This window comes from Musca autumnalis, unplaced genomic scaffold, assembly GCF_047663935.1.
Source record: "Musca autumnalis isolate F117 unplaced genomic scaffold, ASM4766393v1 scaffold_2, whole genome shotgun sequence".
Classification (NCBI taxonomy): domain Eukaryota; kingdom Metazoa; phylum Arthropoda; class Insecta; order Diptera; family Muscidae; genus Musca; species Musca autumnalis.
Window position 1 is genome coordinate 47825406 of NW_027411755.1, and position 23788 is coordinate 47849193.

A 23788-nucleotide genomic window follows, 5' to 3' on the forward strand; every position below is an offset into this window, starting at 1 on the left:
TGTGGACATAGGTCCACGTTTTGGTATAGCCCCCATATAACGGTACCCCCGATTTACGGTATTTTGACGTTTTTAGCTACATTTTCAGACCGATTTAGCTATAATTTGATATTTAGGGTTCTTAGTGACAAAAAAAATTATATTCGAAGAAATTATGAACATAGGTCCATGTTTTGGTATAGCCCCCATATAACGGTACCTCCCGATTTTCGGTATTTTGAGAATGTTACCTACAAGTTTTAACCGAATTAACTGTAATTTGAACATTTAACAGTTGAAATTCTTAGTGGTCACCACACCTCTCCACCAAAAATTGTCAAGAAAGGTCGATGTACTCGTATTGATAAAGCCCCCATATAAAAGTACATCCCGATTTTCAGTAATTTGATGATTTAGCTACAATATTGAACCGAACTACCAGTAATTTGACATTTGAAGTTCTTAGTGATCACAACACCTCTCCATCAAAAATTGTCAACATAGATCCATGTTCGGATATAGCTCCCATATAACGGTACCTCCCAATTTTCAGTAATTTGGCAATTTTAACTACAATTTTTAACCGAACTAACTGTAATTTGACATGAAGGTTGTAGTGGTCACCACACATCTGCATAAATTTTCAACATAGCCCCAATATAACGATACTTCCCGATTTTCGGTACTTTGAGGATTTTACTTAAAATGTTTAAATGAACGTAGGTCCATGTTGTAATTGACACTTGAAGGTTGTAGTGGTCACCACACATCTGCATCAATTTTCAACAAAACCCCAATATAACGATACTTCCCGATTTTCGGTACTTTGAGGATTTTACTTAAAATGTTTAAATGAACGTAGGTCCATGTTTTGGCATAGTCCCAAAACAAACCTCCCGATTTTCCGAACCTTAGCTTTATTTTTTGGACGAACTTTCTGTAATTTGAAATTTAAAAGCCAACAAAAATTGTTCATTTAAGTTCATATTTTCGTATAGCCCACATACCTCCGAACTAGCTGTTAATGACATTTGAAGTTCCCACGTTATATACCGATTTTCGGTATTTTGAGGATTCTAGCTACAATTTTTAACCGAATTAGGAGTTATTTGACATTAAAGGCTCCCATCAAAAACTGTCAACATAGGTCCATATTTTATTATAACCCCTATATAACGGTACCTCCCAATTTCTACCACACCAAAAATTGTCAACATACATAGTTAGATATAGGCATCATAAAAAAGGGCCTCCCGAATAGAGCATTTTATGTATATTATCTGACATTTTAACGTACCTACTAAGAGTTGGGGACAGAAATGAAAACTAATTATTCCATTTTAGTTCAGAATATCTTATGGTGGAGGGTATGAAAAGTTCGGCCCGGCCATACTTAACGCTTTTTTACTTGTTATAGTTCGTTTTTTTTTTTAATTTTTGAGCAAATACTCGATCAAATCAAATACCATATTTAAGTCTCAGATCTGATAATAATCTATGACCAAATAAATAATAACGGAAAGAAAAGGAACAACTAAAAAAGCGTTATGTTAGGTCGGATCAAAATTTGTATACCCTCAGTCATGAAATATTCTGAACCAGCATTAATACATATATGTCATCATTAAGCTCGTTTACATATATGTAAGGTTGTTGTTGGTTTTGTAGGGGCTAGGTTTTTAGAAATACGAAGTAGAACGGCAAGAAAAGTTTTTAAAGTTACAAAATACTGCGTTTATATAAGGAAGTGGTTTTGGAAATTCGTACTTATGTGCACGAAAATTATTAAAAGTACAATTTGGATTTGGATGAACGGATAGTGCTGAGAATTAAGTTTACTCTTGAAGTGTAGTGTAAATATATGGATGTAGTTTTGGATATTCGTACTTATGTCTACGAAAAGTGCTAATTGGTACTAAATTTGGTACAATTTGAATTTTGGAGAAGGGATGGAGCTGGAATCCTCAGATTTGGAATTAAGATTACTGTTGGAGTTTAGGATTGAGATATGTAGGTATTTTTGAAATTCGTACTTATGTGCACTAAATGGTACTATTTGGATTTGGTTGAATGGATACCCAGCAAAAAGTTTGCCTCCAAAGAGGCAGTTAAATGATATGTACAAGTGATCTGGAAGTGCATCAAATTATGCATTTTCACTCATGATTTTTACAAGAGTGTGACTACTGAAAGAGGCACTCCATTGCACTGCATTTTAACTGACCCTTTGGCACTGCATTTTAACTGACCCTCTGGCACGGCATTTTAACTGACCCTTTGGCATTGCATTTTAACTAACCCTTTGGGGTAGAATAGGAAGCAGTCCAAAGCACGTGTTTTGATACAGGCATTTTGCGGAAATTGTGCAAGCCATTACAAAATATCCCAGAACAAATAAAATGCATTTATTATTTGTGTAAAACGAAAATATTAAGAACTTTATTACATTAACACAAATTATGAAAATTTTCCATTGAATTCAATCACAAATATGCGTGTTTCCTCCGCTCTCCATTTAATCCAAGCTGAACTGTTTTTGCTTCATTTGCTAAAGGGGTTGTCTTCCCATCACCAGTTAAGATTTCGACATGTACTCCAACAGCACTCCATTCGGAAATTTTTTTCTCGTGAGTTACCGGAAAAATGTTCACAAATTAAATATTATTTAGTTTGTATTAACAAATGTTTGGAAATGTTAACACGCTTATCTCTTATTGGAAAATGTATGCCGCTGCCTGTAGAGATGTACAAACTGATTTATATACATGTAGGGATCTCTAACAACTGGTAATAATATGTAGCGAACGGAGTGCCTTTTTCACGACTCCGTTTGGACTGCATCCGGATGTTGCTGAATTGTGACAAGTGGATGTGATTCTTTGGATTGCATCCAAATGCGGTTAAAATGTGAGGACTGGAGTGACTTTTTCACGACTCCGCTGAACTGCATCCGGATGTTGCTAAAATGTGACAAGTGGATGTGATTCTTTGGATTGCATCCAAATGCTGTTAAAATGTGAGGACTGGAGTGCCTTTTTCACGACTCCGGTTGAACTGCATCAAAACATGCCGTGACAGAACTAGTCCACATTGCACTACTTCCAATTTATTTTGCTGGGTAGAGATGGAATCCTGAAATTTGGAATTAAGAATTCTGTTGGAGTATAGGATTGGGGTAGTTTTGAAAATTCGAACTTATGTCTACGAAAAATACTAACTGTACTATATATGGTACAATTTGGATTTAGGTGAACGGATAGAACTGGAATCCTGAAACTAGGAATTAGGATTGCTGTTTCAGTTATGATTGAGTTATAATGGTAGTGTTGGCAATTCGTACTTATATATACGAGAAATACTGAATGGTACTAAATTTGGTACTATTTGGATTTGAACGGATAGAGATGACATCCTGAAATCAGGAATTATGATTACGGTTGGAGTATAGGATTGAGATAGTTTTGGAAATTCGTACATATGTGCACGAAAAGTACAAACTGGGTGAACTGATAAAGCTGTAATCCTCAAATTTGGGTTGAAGATTATACGACAAATTGTGATATGGAGGTACGTTTGGAAATTCGTATTTATATGTACTAAATGGTACTAAATTTAGTAAAATTCGGATTTGTTTGGAGTATAGCAAGAAATCTAAAATTCAAAATTCGGTTCCCTATAGTGGTACGAACAATATAAATTAAACTAAATATCAATTAAAACATGCATCAGCACAACAAAAGTTTCAGTGTTCCGCATTTCCGTATTAAATATTGTTTATGTGTATGTTACGAATGTAACTGGTAGATTTAAGTTAATTTAGACGAATTTCTGTTAGTTTAAGAATTTGAATTGTAACGTAAATTTTCATTAAGCATTATGTTCATTTAAATTTCCAACAACAATTCCTCTATAAGAATTCCAATCATCACTTTTCTTTGTTTGGTATGATCCTGTTATTGTTGTACGCCTTCAGTTCTCTCTCTCTCTCTTATTTATTTCTGCAACAACAAATATTACTGCAATTATGGAATTATCTCTTAGTTCTCTTTTAATTTACACTGTTTACTTAGCTATTGTTGTTGTACTCTTTCTATTTACATTGACCATTCGATTATGCTTCTGTAATGTAACCCCTTCTCCTTTCCCTTATTTACCAAACAACCCCTTAGTTGTAAACACTCACCGGTCAGTTTGTGTGTGCGTACATGTGTGTATTTGCTAATTGGTTAGCAGTTCGTCGGAACATTGTAGAAGCTTCTAGATCTAGGAGACTAGAACAGTCTATGTAGCAGCGGGCAAATATAAATACGGGGAAGGAAAAGCTGGGAGTGAGTAGTTGTAAATAATCAACAGGGAGATTTAAACCGTAAATGTAATCTAAAGAGTAACCTGAATAGAGTGAGGCTTTGTGCTACTGGAGGAAAAGCTGTGTGCTGGTAGAGAAATAAAGTCTTGTGTGAATAAAGTCAATTAAACATTGTAGAATCGTAATCCAAAACGAACCCTGTTTTACTTGGTACAAATTGTACTGGGGAATAAAACAACGTATACACGGGATTAAGTTCAAACACTAATTCCGTAACAGTATTTTATTCCATTTCCGCATACGAAGTTGCGGGCACTTTGCTTGTAAATATATATAATATTCTTCAAGAATGTCATGATGTTCGAAATTAAACCAGTTCGAAACGGCTGGACCAAATTCGATGAAGTTTTGTATGTGGAGTTTTTTAGGTCTGAGAATAGGTTTTTAGCTATTTTTTATACTTGTCAGTTTTATTCGTCCTTTATTTTAAGAACCGATATAAAAGTTCCACAAGATGACGTTTTTCAGCTAAGAAATGTTCTGCAAAAATGTCGCTCAGAAAATCTTAGGTGCGACTCTCATTGACAACTAAACGATTTTGTCGCGTTTTCATGGTTATTTTGACATTTACCCTGTTTTGGCTCAGAAAAACTATGTTTTGAGTTTTTGTATATCTTATAATATAAAAGAGTTTAGTAATAAGTGAGTGAGTGACAGATCATCGCCAAGACGAAACGGCTGAAGCTAGAATCTTGAAATTGTAGTAGGTTTTTGTGTAGGCGTGAGATAAGGCTTGATTTTTGGAAATTCGAACTAGAACGGTACGAAGCGTACTAAATTGTACTCTTTGTATTAGACAAACGGGAAGAGCTAGAATTCTGAAATTTAGAATGAGTGTCACTGATAGAGAGGTAGAAATGTACCAAAGTGTTTTAGGTAATTCGACCTATAAGTGTACGAAAAGTACTAAAACTTATAAAATTAAGTACCAATTGTATATATTGAACAGCTATAGCTAGAATCTTGAAACTTAGTATGGAAATCAAGACTTCGAAGTGTTGTTTATGAAAGGAAATTGTTTTAGAAATTCGTACTCATATGTACGAAAAGTACTAAATGGTACTAAATTTGGATTTGGAGACCGGATAAAGCTGGAAGCCTGAAATTTGGAATTATGGTTTCTGTGGAAGTGTAGGGTTGATAGTTTAGGAAATTCGTACTTATGTGTACTAAAAACTCTTAATTGTACAATTTGGATTGGGGTGAACGGATAGATCTAGGACCATGACATTTTGAATTAAAAACAAGTAAAAAAGCGTTAAGTTCGGCCGGGCCGAACTTTTCATACCCTCCACCATAAATATTCTGAACTAAATGGAATAATTAGTTTTCATTCCTGTCCCCAACTTTAAGTGGGTACGTTAAAATGTCAGATAATGTACATAAAATGCTTCATTCAGGAGGCCCTTTTTTATGGGCTTATAATAAAACATGGACCTATGTTGACAGTTTTTGATGGGAGCCTTTAATGTGAAATAACTCCTAATTCGGTAAAAATTGTAGCTAGAATCCTCAAAATACCGAAAATCGGTACATAACGTCGGAACTTCAAATGTCATTAACAGCTAGTTCGGAGGAATGTCGGCTATACGAAAATATGAACTTAAATAAAAAATTTTTGTTGCAGAATTTTTGTTGGCTTTTAAATTTCAAATTACAGAAAGTTCGTCCAAAAAATAAAGCTAAGGTACGGAAAATCGGGAGGTTTGTTTTGGGGCTATACCAAAACATGGACCTACGTAATTAAACATTTTAAGTAAAATTCTCAAAGCACCGAAAATCGGGAAGTATCGTTATATTGGGGCTATGTTGAAAATTTTTGATGCAGATTTGTGGTGACCACTACAACCTTCAAATGTCAAATTACAGTTAACTCGGTTAAAAATTGTATCTAAAATTGCCAATTACTGAAAATTGGGAGGTACCGTTATATGGGAGCTATATCAATACATTTACCTTTCTTGACAATTTGTGGTGGAGAGGTGTGGTGACCACTAAGAATTTCAAATGTTCAAATTACAGATAATTCGTTTAAAGCTTGTAGGTAAAATTCTCAAAATACCGAAAATCCGTTATATGGGGATACCGAAATCCGTTATACCGAGGTACCGTTATATGGGGCTATACCAAAACACGGACCTACGTTCATAATTATTTCGAATATAGGTTTTTTGGTCACTAAGAACACTAAATATCAAATTATAGCTAATTCGGTCTAGAAACGTGAATTTAAACGTCAAAACATTGACATTTAAAAACCCTAAATGTCAAATTATAGCTAAATCGGTCTGAAAATGTAGCTAAAAACGTCAAAATACCGTAAATCAGGGGGCACTTTTATATGGGGGCTATACCAAAACGTGGATCTATGTCCACAAGTTTTGTTATATAAGTTTATTGACATTTAAGAACCCTAAATGTCCAAGTAAAGCTAAATCGGTCTGAAAATGTACCTAAAAACGGCAAAATACCGTAAATCGGGGGGTACCGTTATATGGGGGCTATACCAAAACGAGGACCTATGTCCACAACTTTTGTTATATAAGTTTATTGACACTTAAGAACCCTAAATGTCAAATTATAGCTACATCGGTCTGAAAATGTAGCTAAAAACGTCAAAATACCGCAAATCGGGGGTACCGTTATATGGGGACTATACCAAAACGTAGACCTATGCCCACAACTTTTGTTATATAAGTTCATTGACACTTAAGAACCCTAAATGTCAAATTATAGCTACATCGGTCTGAAAATGTAGCTAAAAACGTCAAAATACCGCAAATCGGGGGTACCGTTATATGGGGACTATACCAAAACGTAGACCTATGTCCACAACTTTTGTTATATAAGTTTATTGACACTTAAGAACCCTAAATGTCAAATTATAGCTAAATCGGTCTGAAAATGTAGCTAAATCTTCAAAATACCGTAAATCGGGGGCTACCGTTATATGGGGGCTATACCAAAACGTGGACTTTTGTTATATAAGTTTATTGACACTTAAGAACCCTAAATGTCAAATTATAGTTAAATCGGTCTGAAAATATAGCTAAAACGGCAAAATACCGTAAATCGTGGGGTACCGTTATATGGGGGCTATACCAAAACGTGGACCTATGTCCACAACTTTTGTTATATAAATTTATTGACACTTAAGAACCCTAAATGTCAAATTATAGTTAAATCGGTCTGAAAATATAGCTAAAACGGCAAAATACCGTAAATCGTGGGGTACCGTTATATGGGGACTATACCAAAACGTGGACCTATGTCCACAACTTTTGTTATATAAATTTATTGACACTTAAGAACCCTAAATGTCAAATTATAGCTAAATCGGTCTGAAAATATAGCTAAAAACGTCAAAATACCGTAAATCGGGGGGTACCTTTATATGGGGGCTATACCAAAACGTGCACCTATGTCCACAACTTTTGTTATATTAGTTTATTGACACTTAAGAGCCCTAAATGTCAAATTATAGCTACATCGGTCTGTAAATGTAGCTAAAAACGTCAAAATACCGTAAATCGGGGGGTACCGTTATATGAGGGCTATACCAAAACGTGGACCTATGCCCACAACTTTTGTTACATAAGTTTATTGACACTTAAGAACCCTAAATGTCAAATTATAGCTAAATCGGTATGAAAATGTAGCTAAAAACGTCAAAATACCGTAAATCGGGGGGTACCGTTATATGGGGGCTATACCAAAACGTGGACTTATGTCTACAACGTTTGTTATATAAGTGTATTGACACTTAAGAACCCTAAATGTCAAATTATAGCTACATCGGTCTGTAAATGTAGCTAAAAACGTCAAAATACCGTAAATCGGGGGGTACCGTTATATGGGGGCTATACCAAAACGTGGACCTATGCCCACAACTTTTGTTACATAAGTTTATTGACACTTAAGAACCCTAAATGTCAAATTATAGCTAAATCGGTATGAAAATGTAGCTAAAAACGGCAAAATACCGTAAATCGGGGGGTACCGTTATGTGGGGGCTATACCAAAACGTGGACCGATATAGCCCATCATCGAACTTGACCTGCCTGCAAACAAAAGACGCATTTTCCCAAAATTTCAGCGTTCTATCTCCATTTTTGTGGATGCTAGAGTGATTACCATAGACGGACGGACGGACGTGCACAGATCGACTCAGAATTTTACCCTGTTCAAGAATATATATACTTTATAGGGTCGCAAATGAGTATTTCAATGCGTTACAAACGGAAAAACAATCTAAATATACCATCCATACTATGGTGGAGGGTATAATAATGCTGGAGTGTAGGATTGAGATAGTTTTTTTTTTTTTTTGGATTTCGTACTTATGTGTACGAAAAGTACTAAATTTTGTACAATTTAAATTTGTACTTATGTATGTGTAAGAAAAGTACTACATTTGCAACAATGTGGATATGGATGAACGGATAGAGGTGGTATCCTGAAATTCGGAATTAATATTACTGTTGGAGTGGAGGATTTAGGTAGTTTTGGTACAATTGGGATATGGGAGAACGCATAGAGCTGTAATCCTGAAATTTTGATTAAAGATTACTGTTGGAGTGTATGATTGAGACAATTTTGGAAATTCGTACTTACCTATGTGTACGAAAATACTAAATGCTACTGAATGTGATACAATTTGGACTTGGTGAACGCATCAAGCTAAAATCCTAAAATGTAGAATTAATATTACTGTTCGAGTGGAGGATTGGAATAGTTATTGAAATTCGTATTTTTGTACAATAAGTACTAAATTGTTCAAAATTTGGTATATGAATAGAGGTGGAATTCGAAAATGTTGTATTATAGTCGCTTTTGGTGTGTATGGTTGATATATGGATGTGGTTGTGGAAACACGTACCGTACGTGTACGAAAGCTACTAAATGACACAGAATTTGGTTCAAATTGTTAATCGTATCTTTTCAATAAAATTATTTTTTTATTCTTAACGTTCATTTGAAAACGTAGATCTATGCGACTACTGTTTTACAAGAAGGTTTCTACTCCCTTAGAACAAAAAGGCCTAAATATCTCAAAAATATAGGGGCCATGTCAAAGTGTGCGCATTAAGTAACATTTTTTGAATAAAGGTTTTCTATATTTTGATATCATAAAATCTGTAATTACAGCAACTTCGGTTGAAAAATGCAAAATCTTTTGCATACCCTTAACCAGTGTACCGTTCTAATAAAACGTGGACTGAATATAAGATCCAAATTTGCAGTTAATTGGACAATGCGGTCTTTGGTGTGTATCTGCGAAATGAGATCGCAGTTTTGGAAATTCGAAGTAAAGGGGAATTAAATACTGTGCCGCATTTAACAAACGGGTAAAATAATAAATTTAGAATTTAAAATGTGGGTCGCTATTGATGTTTAAGGGTGCGATAAAGTTTTTTTGGGAAATTCGAACTAAGGGTGTACGAACAGTACTTTAATGAAATTAAATTTAAAATAAGTATTAGTTCATCAAAATTGTCAGTGTTCGCCGTTTTCATTTAATGTGAATGTTTATTTGTATATTATTCCTTTTCCGATTACGAAGTAGCGAGCATTTTGCTTGTATGTAATAATACTTCTGAATTCCAAATTCTTTCACCATAAATCAGTAACATATTTTTGCAGTAGATCTTTATATATCTGGGGTCTATGCCAAGCAGATCCAAAATTATTTTTGTTTAGCCCTACGATTAAATTTCGTAGTATACATACAAGTTCTTAAACACTAATCGCATATCTCCTCTTTACCTACACTCATCTTGGATATTTGCAGATAATATTGAGATAAAAATAACGCTTTTAACATTTCAAATGATTAACTTAGTATCTTATCTTATTTCCATGGTGCTCTTCACAAAATAATTACTACACAGATAACATATTCATATCCATTCTCAAAACCCTCCCTAACCATTAGTATAAAGACAGTTAAGTCAAGTCAGTCATTCATTTATTTGTCGTTTGTTCGTCCTTTCGCTCGTTCATTCATTCATACAGTATGAAATAGTACGAAAACCTTTAAACAAAAATGAAAGCCAGATAGACAAACAAATATGCATGTCTTTGCCGTGGTTGTTTGTTTTTGTTGTATAAATTGCAATGAAAGGATGAACAAAAATCTTTTCTATGAATGGAATGGTTGGTATATATGAATGGTTTGAGGAAATGGGTAGAGGGGAGACACTCCTACCTAGAACACCCACACACATTAGCCCAACTCTCATCTTTCATGCCGCCAGGCATTGATGCAATTTTCTGAAAAGATTACTTATATCTGAAAGTACTCTCATGCTAAACCATAAAGCCATGATGATGTGGGAGTGATGCGCTGTTTTTCACCACACAATAGATTATGTGAAGGAAGATGAGTGCGGCGGTAAAGAGAGTATTAGTGTGAGTGATGTACAATGGTGTTGAAAAGGACAGTGTTTGCTGTAGGTATTTAGAGTCATTAAGGGCATAAGTTGCACAAATAAATTATGCGGACCTGAATATGGTAGGTTAGGTTAGATTTGGGGATGTGCAGTCACTAAATTGTGACTGCGCCACTCGGAGACCTTCCGGTAAATTGTGATCATCCAGGGAAAATATAAGGAAAGTACTACAAAGAAAAGAAATGATAGGGAAAAGAGAGGCAAAAACATAAGAGCGGAATTAATGAAAAAGTAATTTAGTAAGAATTTTCCAAAAAAAAAAATGTTTTAAGGGAGAAAAAATTTGATTTGAAGAAAATTAGAATTTCTGATGATGTTGAAGATTACAGCAGGTTCCACAGTTGAGTAGAAGGTTAGACATGGTAGAAAGTGAACACCCACTATTTAATGCCGCCTACGAGCCAGCGCTGGATATCGACACAGGAGGTGCTCGATCGTCTCCGTCTCCTACTCACAGAGTGTGCAATAGTCCGTAACGTCATCATCCCACATGATGGTAAAGACCCTGATATATGTAGCAATGTCCAGTGATAATTCCCGTCATTACTCTAACTTCAGCTTTTCTCAGCTTCAACAGAGAATTCGTTCTTTCGGCTGACAGAGATGGCCACATGGATCTTGACACAATGCACCTAGGTTCATTATGCAATAATTCACTGGCTCTTTCGTCAAACAACGTTTCGATACTTTGGTAAAAATGACAAATGAGTGGTTTGACGGAGTCAGCTATTGCTAGATCTTTACACTGCGATCCTCGTCTAGCTAATTCGTCTGCTTCTTCATTACACATATAGTCGCAGTGTCCTGGTACCCAGCATAGTCGATAGCTTTTAGTTAGCGCTCCCAAGGCTGTTCTACACTTAAGGACGACATCTGACTTGATGTTACAGGATTTGATGGCTTTAAGAGCAGCTTGACTATCCACAAAGATAGTCGTCGGTTCAAAGATTTCGTCATCCAGACTTTTTATCAATTCTGCTTCCTTCCAAATCGCGAAGATTTTAGCCTGGAAGACACTACAGCCCCAACATTTTCGTCCATCGTGGAACCGTCTGTATAAAAAGCCAGACCGTCCAGAGGGGGGTTACTGTGGTTCCAGTCGTTTCTACTAGGGATAACGACATCTATATCGTCAAATCTCAGGGCCGGTTATATACAGTCGCTTAGTTTACAACGTTGGTTCACAGTGATACCTGATTCAATCAGGATACATCCATGCCCATAGGCACAATCGCGCCAGAGATTCTGTTCACGCAGCCTTAGGGCACTACGAGTTGCTTGACATTTAATGCTGAGGCCCAGAGGCCTTATGTTCAGAATTGCGTTCAAAGCAGCTTGGGGTGTGCTCCTGGTGATTCCAGTTATAAGAATCGAGGCAGCATTTTGCATCTTGTCTATTTTGCTGGATGTCGACTTTTGGCGGAGTGAGTGCTACCAAACAAGAGATACACAGGACAGGTTGGGCCTCACCACGCTGTTATACAGCCAGTGTATAATCGATGGGTTTAGACCCCAACTTTTTCCAATAGAATTCTTGCATAAATAAAAAGCAAATAATCCTCTCTTCGCCCGTTCCTCAGCATTCCTATTCTATCGTAATTGACAGTCCAGGATTGTACCAAGGTATTTTGCCTCGGACGAGAACTGCAGCTGCACTCCATCCAGTGTTGGTGGGACAAATACGCCGAACTTACGCTTCCTCGTGAACATTACCAGTTCTATCTTAGTTGGATTTACTCCAAGGCCGTTAGCCTTGGCCCAACGAGACAGCGTCGATAAGACTCCTTGCATAAGGTCCGAAATGGTGGACGGGAACTTACCGGAAATAAATAGTACTACCTTGCCCGCATAAGCAACAACTTTAATACCTTGATTTTCCAGTTCCGTCAAAATATTATTTACTAGCAAAATGCCCGCTACTTCGTGTGCGGAAAAGGAAGAATATACAAATAAACAATACTTAATATGAAAAAAAATTAGATGTATCAATACCTATTTTAATAGATTTTTAATTTAATTTAAATACCGTTCGAACACCTTTAGTTTTAATTTCCAAACAAAAATAGAAAGCCTTGTCGCATTACAACGGTGCGGGTAGTTTAAAAATTGTATCCACGTTTTCCAACGGAAGTAGTTGTAATTTCGGAATTTGTGATATCAAAATGTATTTCCGCATTTCCAACACCAGCTCAATACCTTAGCTCTCAGCGACCTAATTTCAGAATTTGTATGCATTTAAAACAACTCCTTATCTAAACACTAACACTGAACCTAATACAAAAATTCGAAATTCCAGTTATATCCCTTAATGCAACAACAAAACGGTACCAAATTTAGTACTAACAAAAAGTAATAGTTTCAAAAATTACATCTCTATATCAAAAACTATATCGCAACAGCGATACCTATTTACAGCTCTAACTGTCCCCTAAAACCAAATTTGATGAATTTCCAAAATATCCTCTTTATCTCCACTCTATACCTACGGTGACAGTACTCTATTTTAGGTGTCCGTACTCTATTTTTTCAATGTACTCTATTTGTCCTCTATTTTCATCATATGTACTCTATGTCCTCTATTTTGGATTTGTTTTACAAATACATGTGAATACAAAGGTAATACAATGAAATCCGAGAAACCTAGGCAGAAATTTAACCAAATATTGTCGCTCTTGAAATGTAATCAGTCGTTTCATACGCATCGTAAAAGGCTTATACAAGTAAATTTCATATTTTTTTATGAAAATTAATTCTTTAAGTCCTGTAAAAACGCAACACCTGGTACGTCAAACCGTACTGAGTACGAGTATGCTAGAAAATGGTAAGCTTTCCAATGGAAATGGTAAATGAGGTCTGGCATTGTTGTCTAGCCCCGAAACTTATGTAGTAGCCCTCGTACGTGTACTCTATTTTCATCCCAAAATATTGGTCACCGTATCTATACCCCAACTGCTATCCTAATACCGAATTTCACCATTTCAGCTCTGCCTTTTATGGTACGTATATCCAAAATGACATCCATAACTCTAACCTACACACCAACAGCAACTATAGTACCAAATTTCCGAATTCCATATACAAAATTTAGTACCATTTAATACTTTTCATACGAAAGTACAAATTTCAATAACTAACTCAATCCTCCACTCCGGCAGTAATCTTAGTTCTATATTTTAAGATTTTGGTTCGATGCGTTCACCAAATCAAATTTTTATGACGTTAAGTATAATTTAGTACTTTTGGCACACATAAGAACGAATTTCAAAGGTTACTTAAATCCTCCACTCCAACAGTAATCTTAATTCCAAATTTCAGTACCATTTAGTACTTTTTCGTTACCTCCTATTAGGTATTTCCAATCTCATTTCAGCCATCAACGACCCTCATACCAAATTTCAGAATTTGTACTCATTAAAAAACTGCGTACCCATAAGTCCGATTTTCCAAAACTACCTCAATTCTTCACTTTAACAGTCACTTTAAATCCAAATTTCAGAATTCCAGCTCTCTCCCTTCAACCATATCTATATTGTACGAAATTTAATACTTAGCATAACCATAATTAAAAATTTTACAAAACTCCCTTAATCCTACATCTCAACAGTAATCTTAATTCCAAATTTCAGGATTCCATCGCTATCCGTTCATCCAAATCCAAAGTGTACCAAATTCAGTACCATTTAGTACTTTCGTACCCATAAGTATGAATTTCCAAAACTTCCTCAATCCTACAGTCCAATAGTAATCTTAATTCCAAATTTTAGGATTCCAGCTCTATCTGTTCACCCAAACCGAAATTGTACGAAATTTAGTAGCATTTAAAACTTTCCGTACCCATAAGTACTAATTTCCAAAACTACTTCAATCCTACACTCATACAGTAATCTTAATTCCAAATTTCAGGATTCCAGCTCTATTCGTTCACCAAATACAAACTGTACAAATTTAGTACCATTTTGTACTTTCTGTACCTATAAATACGAATTTCCAAAACTACCTCAATCCTATACTCCAACAGTAATGTTAATTCCACATATCAGGATTCCAGCTCTATTCGTTCACCCAAATACAAATTCTAAAAAATTTAGTACTATTTAGTACTTTTCATACCCATAATTACGAATTTCCAAATCTTTTTCAATCCCACACTCCAACTGTAACCTTAACTCCAAATTTCAGGTTTCCAGACCTATCCGTTCAATCAATTTCAAATTGTACCAAATTTAGTACAATTTAGTATTTTTCGTACACATAAGTACAAATTTTCAAAACTACCCCATATCTCAATCCTACACTGCAACAGTAATCTTAATCCCAAATTTCAGGTTTCCAGCTATTTCCGTTAACCCAAATCCAAGTTGTACTAAATATAGTACCATTTAGTACTTTTCGTTCACATAATTTACGAATTTCCAAACCTATCTCAATCCTACACTCCAACAGTAATCTTAATTACAAATTTCTGGTTTCGAAGTCTATCCGTTCACCCAAATCCAAGTTGTACTAAATTTAGTACTTTTCGTACACATAAGTACGAATTTCCAAAACTACCCCCATATCTCAATCCTATACTCCGTCAATAATCTTAATTCCAAATTTCAGGTTTCCAGCTCTATCCTTTCACCCAAATCCAAATTGTACTAAAATTGGTACCATTTAGTACTTTTCGTACACATGACTACGAATTTCCTAAACCATTTCCTTTTATAAACACCACTTCCCCACCTTCATTTACATACCAAATTCCAAGTTTCTAGCTAAATCTGTGCAAAATATACAACTGGTACTAAATTTTGTAACTTTTCGTACACTTAGAGGTCGTATTTCTAAAAACCCTTTAGTACATCTGTCTAACTCTCCATCAGTTACCCTCATTCCAAATTTCAGAATTCTAGGTCTTCCCGTTTGCCTAATACAAAGGGTACCATATTTAGTACCTTTTAGTACTTTTCGTACCCTTCTAGGTCGAATTTCCAAAAACCCAGCCTTATCTCACCCCTACACACCAACATCAACCCACAGTCAAATTTTCAGCTTTCTATGTTCAACGGTTTCGTCTGGGCGATGATATACATGTCACTCACTCACTCACTCACTCAGTCATCACTAAGCTCTTTTATATGTATAGATAACGAGTAGCCACAGCAACGGTGAGAGCACTCCACCCTGGGGGGTGCCGCTAGTTACTGTTTTTCTAATATTATTTATTATTTATTTATAATTATGCTTTTTTGCTTAATATTTATCCAACATGTAAGGGTTTCAGGTGTATAAACTTTTTTAAGTGAGAGATTGATGGATACAAGATCTATATTGTTGAAAGCTCCTTCTATGTCTAGAAAGGCAGCAAAAGTAAAGTTTGAGTTTTCGTCTCAATATAACCTACCACCTCATCCAAGAGGTTAAGAGTCTCTGTACCAGAGTCCGTCACGCACCATCTTGTTTCTTGATGCTCCCGATGGATTTAGGGTCCTTGGAGAGTAATCTTCGAAACCTAGCTGCGTCGATGACTCCTTCTATTGACTCACAGAAATTCACCCAAGACTTTTTCTTTGCTCGTTTGATTTCAGTCTTGTATTTATTGAAACTCACTTTATAGGAGTCCCAATCAACGTCGAGTTTAGTCTCATGCGCCATGTTGTACAGTCGCCTAGTGGGTTTCCTATGTTTGCCAAGTTCCTTTTTCCACCACATCGGCTGAGGTTTCTTCCCAGGGTAGGTTAGTGGACAGGATTCCTTATGGCAGCGGAGAAGAACGTCTGTAAGATTATTTACGGTCCCATTAAGTTATTCAACTGGGGTAATGTAGGGGATGGAAGATACCAAGGAACGGTCCTGACCGCCTTTAACATGGAAAAGCCCAGGATTTATCTTGGTCCCTCTTTCATCTCAAGTGGACACTGACCTCCCCGTGGTGTCACTTAGCGAACTGCCTTTAACACCAGCGCGTTCACCCATAAGAATGTTAAAAACTTGGGTTTGGGCGTAGGATTAGTAACCCTCTCCTAAAAGAACAGCCTACTATGAAAAAACGAAAGAAAAGAAAAAACAAACCCCTCTAAAGTTGACGAACCCCGCAAACGTTTTAAGGAACATGATTTGCGAACTTGCACCTGGAATGTTCGCACTTTTTATAGAGAGGGTGCAGTTTACGCATTGGCAGATGTACTTGAAAAGTACAAGGCCGACATTACTGCCATACAGGAAATCCGATGGAACGGGAAAGGCGTCACAACAACACCTAACAGTGACCCACTGTATTATATTTGCCACCTAGCACGGGTTTGGTTTTCGGATTTGTAGTTGGTCGGAGGTTAAAACATCTGGTCTCCAGCTTCACCCCAGTGAATGAAAGACTCGGTGCAATTCGATTAAAAGCAAATTTCTTCAACATCAGCTTCATTTGCGCTCATGCTCCCACCGAAGACAAGGGCGAACAGACCAAAGATATATTGTACGAGCGCTTAGAAGAAACATATGACCGTTGCCCTGCCCATGACATTACAATTATTCTAGGCGATTTTAATGCCAAAATTGGAAAGGAGAATATCTTTGGCCCAACAGTCGGGAAATTCAGTCTCCACAGTGAAATATCTGACAATGGTATGAGGCTGATAGACTTTGCAGGTGCAAGAAACATGGTAGTTAGCAGTACCAGATTTAAGCATCTCGAAATTCATAAAGGCACCTGGATGTCGCCAGATTAAAGAAGAAGAAATCAAATTGATCACATTGTAATAGATGGAAGACATGCATCAAGCGTGTTGGATGTACGATCGTTCCGAGGTGCAAACATAGACCACTACCTTGTTGCAGCAAAGGTACGTACCAGATTAAACGTAGCAAACAAAGTGCGAACAGACACAACACGGAAGTTGGACATCGGTAAGCTGCAATCACAATAGATAGCCACAGCATATTCCACTCAACTGGCCTAACTGCTTAATCAAAGCACTCCTTGTCCCGATAACATATCAGGACAATGGCAAAACATCGCACACTCCATGCAAACAGCCGCAAAATCAGTACTTGGGTACCAGAGACCTACACCAAAGAATCCATGGTATGACCAGGAGTGTCGTGCTGCTACCGAAGAGAAAAATGCGGCATATAGGGCTACTTTACAATCAGTAGCAACGCGTAGCGCACGAGAGAGGTATCGGGAGAAAATGAGAGAGGAGAAACGTCTTTTCCGCAGGAAAAGAGAATGAGATGAAAAATCGGGAATGTGAACAAATCGAGATGTACAGGAGACAGAATGAAGTCCGAAAATTCTACCAAAGAGTGAAACATCAAACTGATGGCTTTGGAACTGGCACATTCTCCTGTAGAGACCAGCACGGTAATCTGGTAACTAATACAGATAGTGTGCTACGTATATGGAAAGAGCATTTTTCCAAACTGTTGGTATCCAATAGTAGCGAAGTCAACGAAGATACCACAGATCCAATCCCAGCAGATGGTATTGAATGTATACCACCTGGCCAAGATGAGGTAAAGACAGCAATAAACCGACTGAAGAATAATAAGGCAGAGGGAGCTAATGGCCTACCAGCGAGCTGTTTAAAACCGGAGGCGACACGCTGATAAGGTGTATGCATCAGCTAGTTAGCTCCATCTGGCAGGAAGAACGCGTACCCGACGATTGGAATCTGAGCATCCTGTGTCCCGTCCATAAGAAAGGAGATAAGACTTTATGCTCCAACTATAGGGGTATAAGTCTTCTCCCTATCGCCTACAAGATAGTGTCAGGGATATTGTGCGAACGACTAGAGCCCATGGTCAACGAAATAATTGGACCATACCAATGCGACTTTAGACCTGGCAAATCCACCATTGTCCAGATATTCACCCTGCGGCAAATCCTGGAGAAGACCTAAGAGATGCAGATCGACACCTACCATTTTTTTGTCGATTATAAAGCAGCCTTCAACAGCCCGCTAAGTTCAAAGGTATTCCAAGCCATTTTTGAATTTGTGTCCCCGCAGAGATCAGTCGGCTTTGTAAAATGACTCTAACTGACACAAGATCTTCAGTTAAAATAGGAAAGAACATCTTCAAAGAGTTTTGTACCAAAAGAGGTTTCAGACAAGGAGACAGCCTTTCGTGTGATATCTTCAACATCCTGCTGGAAAAGGTTATACGAGAGGCAAACGTCAAAAGAACCAATAGCCACTTGTTACTTGCTTATGCTGATGATATTGACTTCATGAGACGATCAGTAAAAGAAGTAACCGATACCTTTATGAAGGTCGAAGGAGAATCTGCTAAAGTGGGTCTGGCGGTAAACGGTGAGAAGACCAAGTTGATGGTGTCGACGCGCAATGCATCCATTGAGCTCGGACCGACTGTGGATGTTGGTTCCTATAATATTCAGGTAGTAAAGGACTTCGTCTACCTCGGCACCTCCGTAAACACAACAAACGACATCAGTTGTGAAATAACGAGAAGAATTGTATTGGCCAATAGATGCTACTTTGGCTTAAGTAAGTACTTCAAAAACAAAGCCACAACTCGTCAAACAAAAATAACGCTGTACAAAACACTGAAACTACCCGTGCTGATGTATGGTTCCGAAGCCTGGTACTTTCGCAAGCAGATAAGGCAGTGCTTGTCGTGTTTGAGAGAAAAATTCTTCGAAAGATCTACGGACCAATCTGCGTTGACGGTGAATATCGATGTCGTATGAACCACGAGCTGTATCTGCTATACAACGACATCAATATAGTTAAACGTATCGAGATGCAGCGATTGCGTTGGCTAGACCATATAATAAGAATGAGCGATGATGAACCCGCTAAAAAGGCGTATAAATTCGAGCCACATGGCGCTGCACGCAGAATTGGCAGGCCAAAGAATAGATGGCGCAAACAAGTGGATGAAGAGATGACAAGGCGCGGTATTCCAGAAAGCGAAGCAACAAATAGAGAGAATTGGAGATCTTTTCTTAGTTCGGGCTATGGAACAAATGTTCTGTAATGGGCCAACTAAGTAAGTAAGTAAGTAGGTTAGTGGATAAGATTCCTTATGGCAGCGGAGAGGAACATCTGTAAGATTATTTAGGGTCCCATTAAGTTATTCAACTGTTTCTATGTTAGTATTAAGAGTCAGCTAAGAACTTGTTAGTTCCGTGTTTTTATCCCAGTTTGTTATTCTCAGGTTTCTATAAGGAGTTTGGCTACCTCCGCCAAGAAAAACCTCAAAGAATATCTTCATATCATCCGAGAAGGAACATTCTTTAGATACCCTCCATTTCCTGATGACGGAGTCTTCTAGATTCGAGAGGGTTAGGTCGATGACCTCCTTCCTATCCGCAATTTTAAAAGTTGGAGCATTATCCCTATTACATATCCGTAGATTATATGATAAAATAAAATCGAATATAGAGCCACCCCTTTTGTTGATGTCCTTACTGCCCCATTGGAAATGGTGAGCGTTTGTGTCGCATCCCAGCAGCACGTTACAGGTACCCAACATCTCATCGAGCAACCGTCGGACATCGGTTTGGTGGGTCCGGGTATTCCTAAGCGATGTATACGGATGACAGTAATGTTGCCATCCAGCCTGACCGTGCACATGTCACCGTTGCTGTTATTATATAGAAAGATTAGATTTAAGCTTTGCAGTGATGCAGATTAATCTGCAAGATACGCAGCCATTGCCGCTTCCCACCTCTTGGTGAGGGGTGGACTCAGTCGAAACCGAACGCATCCTGGATATGGTAAAACTTTCCTACATTTTACACTTTAAAACGTTTTGAATTGGATGTTTAATTACATATTTTTGTCTTTTTAGCCTAAAAATTAATTTAAATATCATTCATTGACTGCTTTTGACAATTTTTGAATTAACCCAAGAACACTGTGCGCTGCTAACGTGGTAGATTGGTTTGATATAAAAAATCCCAACAAAAACTCAAAAGAAAATTGTCATTCATTGAAGTCGAACAACCTACGTATCGTAAAATAAATGAATGCGGGTCGCTTCTAGGTTTTTTTGAATCTTGTTTTATTTTTTTGTTTATAGAAATCCTTAAGATTGTGTTGAGTGATACAAACAGATACCACCAAGAGACATGAATGTAAAAAAGTGGTACTCATTTATAAATTGTGCACAGCATTTACTTAGCATAAAGGTTCGCAAACGTAGCTCTTAAATTGAAAGGACATCAATTGGTTGGCTGGTTGGTTGCCTAGCTTTCTGACTGACTCAACTGACTGTCTGCCTAAAACCTCTAGCATTTTCGTAAGCCTTTTATAGGCAAGCATTTATCATTGCGATTTTCACATGTGATAGCGATGATGACGATATGTCTGTTCACTTATAGTCACGAGAGTATTGCACGATTTTAATTGGTTGCCTCTACTGGTTAGAATTTGGGGGGGCGGCAGTCAGACACAGGCATGTAAACAACATCCTCTACAACCCCTATTAAATAAACAGACATCATTCGTTTCGTGTTTTCTTTTTTTCTTCATATTTCTATACATTTGAATATCTTCCATTTACAGATCAAATATTATGATATGAATAATGATGAATGGTTGTTGAGGGTATTTTGCTTGTATTTTTTGCTTGATGTCGGTGTTCTAGTTCATTGGCTAATAATAAATGGAAAATTTTAGAATTGTATTTAAAATGAAAAAATGCCTAGTTGCAAAAAGATTACAAATATGATTGGACATTTAAATATTTTGACGTATTGTCCAGACAATGATACAAATATATTTAAACACATATTAAGGTTGTAATTGATTTTTTACAATTATAAATTACACGTTTGTGACAAAAGGCAACAAATGTTGACTGAATGTGGAAACTCTACATTTTGGCTTTTAACTAACTGCCAGAATCCGAGGAAAACGCTTCATTGGAATCAATATTCTTCATGAGCAAAGACAGCCAGGGGAATAACTCTTCACCTCCGCATGAAAATCGTTTCATGAAAATCAATTGGGTAACGAAAATAAGGATGAATAATATGGTTCTGTCTTTCTTGTGGCAATCCATAGCTAATAGGAGCGATTAGCTTAAAAAATCAGCGAATGCCATGTGAATCCTTAGAGCGTATGAAACAGGGCGAGCAGTTCTCGGGTGAACGTCTATTTCCCATGTCGGGCAAGGTTGCCAGAAAAAAAAACAAATAATACATGATGTCAACCTGGCAACAAATACAGAATACGAAGCTGAAACGTAACGAAATTAACGCATCGAGTTAGTAGCGACAATATTTTGTTATTTCATAAAGGGGGAATTGAATTCCCCGAAAACCTCGACAAGGACTAGCAGAACTATAACTTGGCTTTGATGAGTAATTTAACATAAAACTAAAAATTAATTCCCCCCACAATGTTAAGAGATTGGGGAGAAGAACCACATGAGATACCAAGGTAGAATTGTAGGCCCCATGCTAGAAGGAGGTGGAGTTTTAAGGGGTCCTTTTTGGAAAATAGGCCAATTTTATGGTAAAAATTCAATTCGATCGCAACAAGATTGTCTGAGTTATCAGCGTTGGAAGAAAAAAATCATAACTTTCAAAGACCACGCTAAGCGTTTGTCATGGAAGCCATACAATGAATAAACAAATATTGAGCGTTGTAAAAAACAAATTGCATTTGAAAGAGGAAAGGTTAAACGATAGCGAAGACGCTCCAAAGACGATATGTCTGATAAGCCTCTACCAAAGGCGAACCATGTCACATAGTGGTGGTTGTATGGGTTCGAATCTTCGGCTTTCCTCTTTCATTTGCAAAAATCATTGGTAACTAAGATCGACTCTAACGAGAAATTAATTAAAAGAGAAAAATCATTGTTTTTCTGTAAGTAACACAGACATTTTAAAAGCGTTTTTCTCAAAATGGCATTTTGGAAGTCGCTGCCCACTCTAGCGCGGAACGAATGAATCGATCGTCGTATACATATATTGTGGGTCTATTAAACCTTGTCTATAGATGAGAGCTTTTTTTGTTTTTGTTTTTTGTCTGATTTGGGCCAAAAACGGTCCATATACATATATACCCTCCACCATAAAATGGAGGGTATCACACCGAAATGGCTGAAATTTCGTATTTATTATTCGTTGGGGATTAAAAAACATTCACGAATAAATTTGACACGGTCCATGTTTTGATATAGCCCCCATAGAACGGTTCTCCCCGATGAAACAAATAATTCCATTTTGCTTCAATACAGCTTATGCTGGAAGATACGGCCAAACTTTACGCAATTTTACTTGCTTTTAATTATTATACCTTATATTATTATAGGGTATCATAAGTTGGTTTTGGCCAAAAAGTTTGTAAGTTGTAACGTACCAATTTTCAAATCAACAAAAGCTATAAAATATATCTAGTGAAGCAGGACGTTGGAGCCATTGAATGAGCTAGCAAACAGTCTTTGGGGGGGTTCTTGTCAGTTTCACTGATCTTCTTTCGATTTGGTACTACACAATAAAATGTTATTATAGACTCCTTACTTTTCTTTAAATCAATTAACAAATGGACCAATATTAAACCAAACTAATGCCCCCTATTAATAAAATTTAAACAAAACGATATCCAGAAAACAAACCTTCATTTCACGTTCTCAGGTGTTGTGAGAACTAGTGCCTCATAACCCTCCCTACCATGGTTCTAGTGGCTTTTTTTTTTTAACTGGAACCCCTATACTAAGTCTTTGCTACAAAACTAATTTATCAACGGACCATTATCACGAAACGAAACACCCATAAATAAGAATTATTCGCAGAGCTGAGTGGAAACCCCATACGGATCGTATAATATCTGCAAGATTTCGTACGCGCGCTAGATACCTTACCGTGATACAGTGCTATGCCCCAACTGAGAACGCCGAAGATTCCGACAAGAGTGCTTTTTACAGCCAGCTCACAAATGTTTTAGATGCAACCCACAGAGGAGATATAAAGATCTTAATGGGCGATTTCAACGCCCAAGTAGGACCAGATAATGGAAATTTGGAATGTGTAATGGGC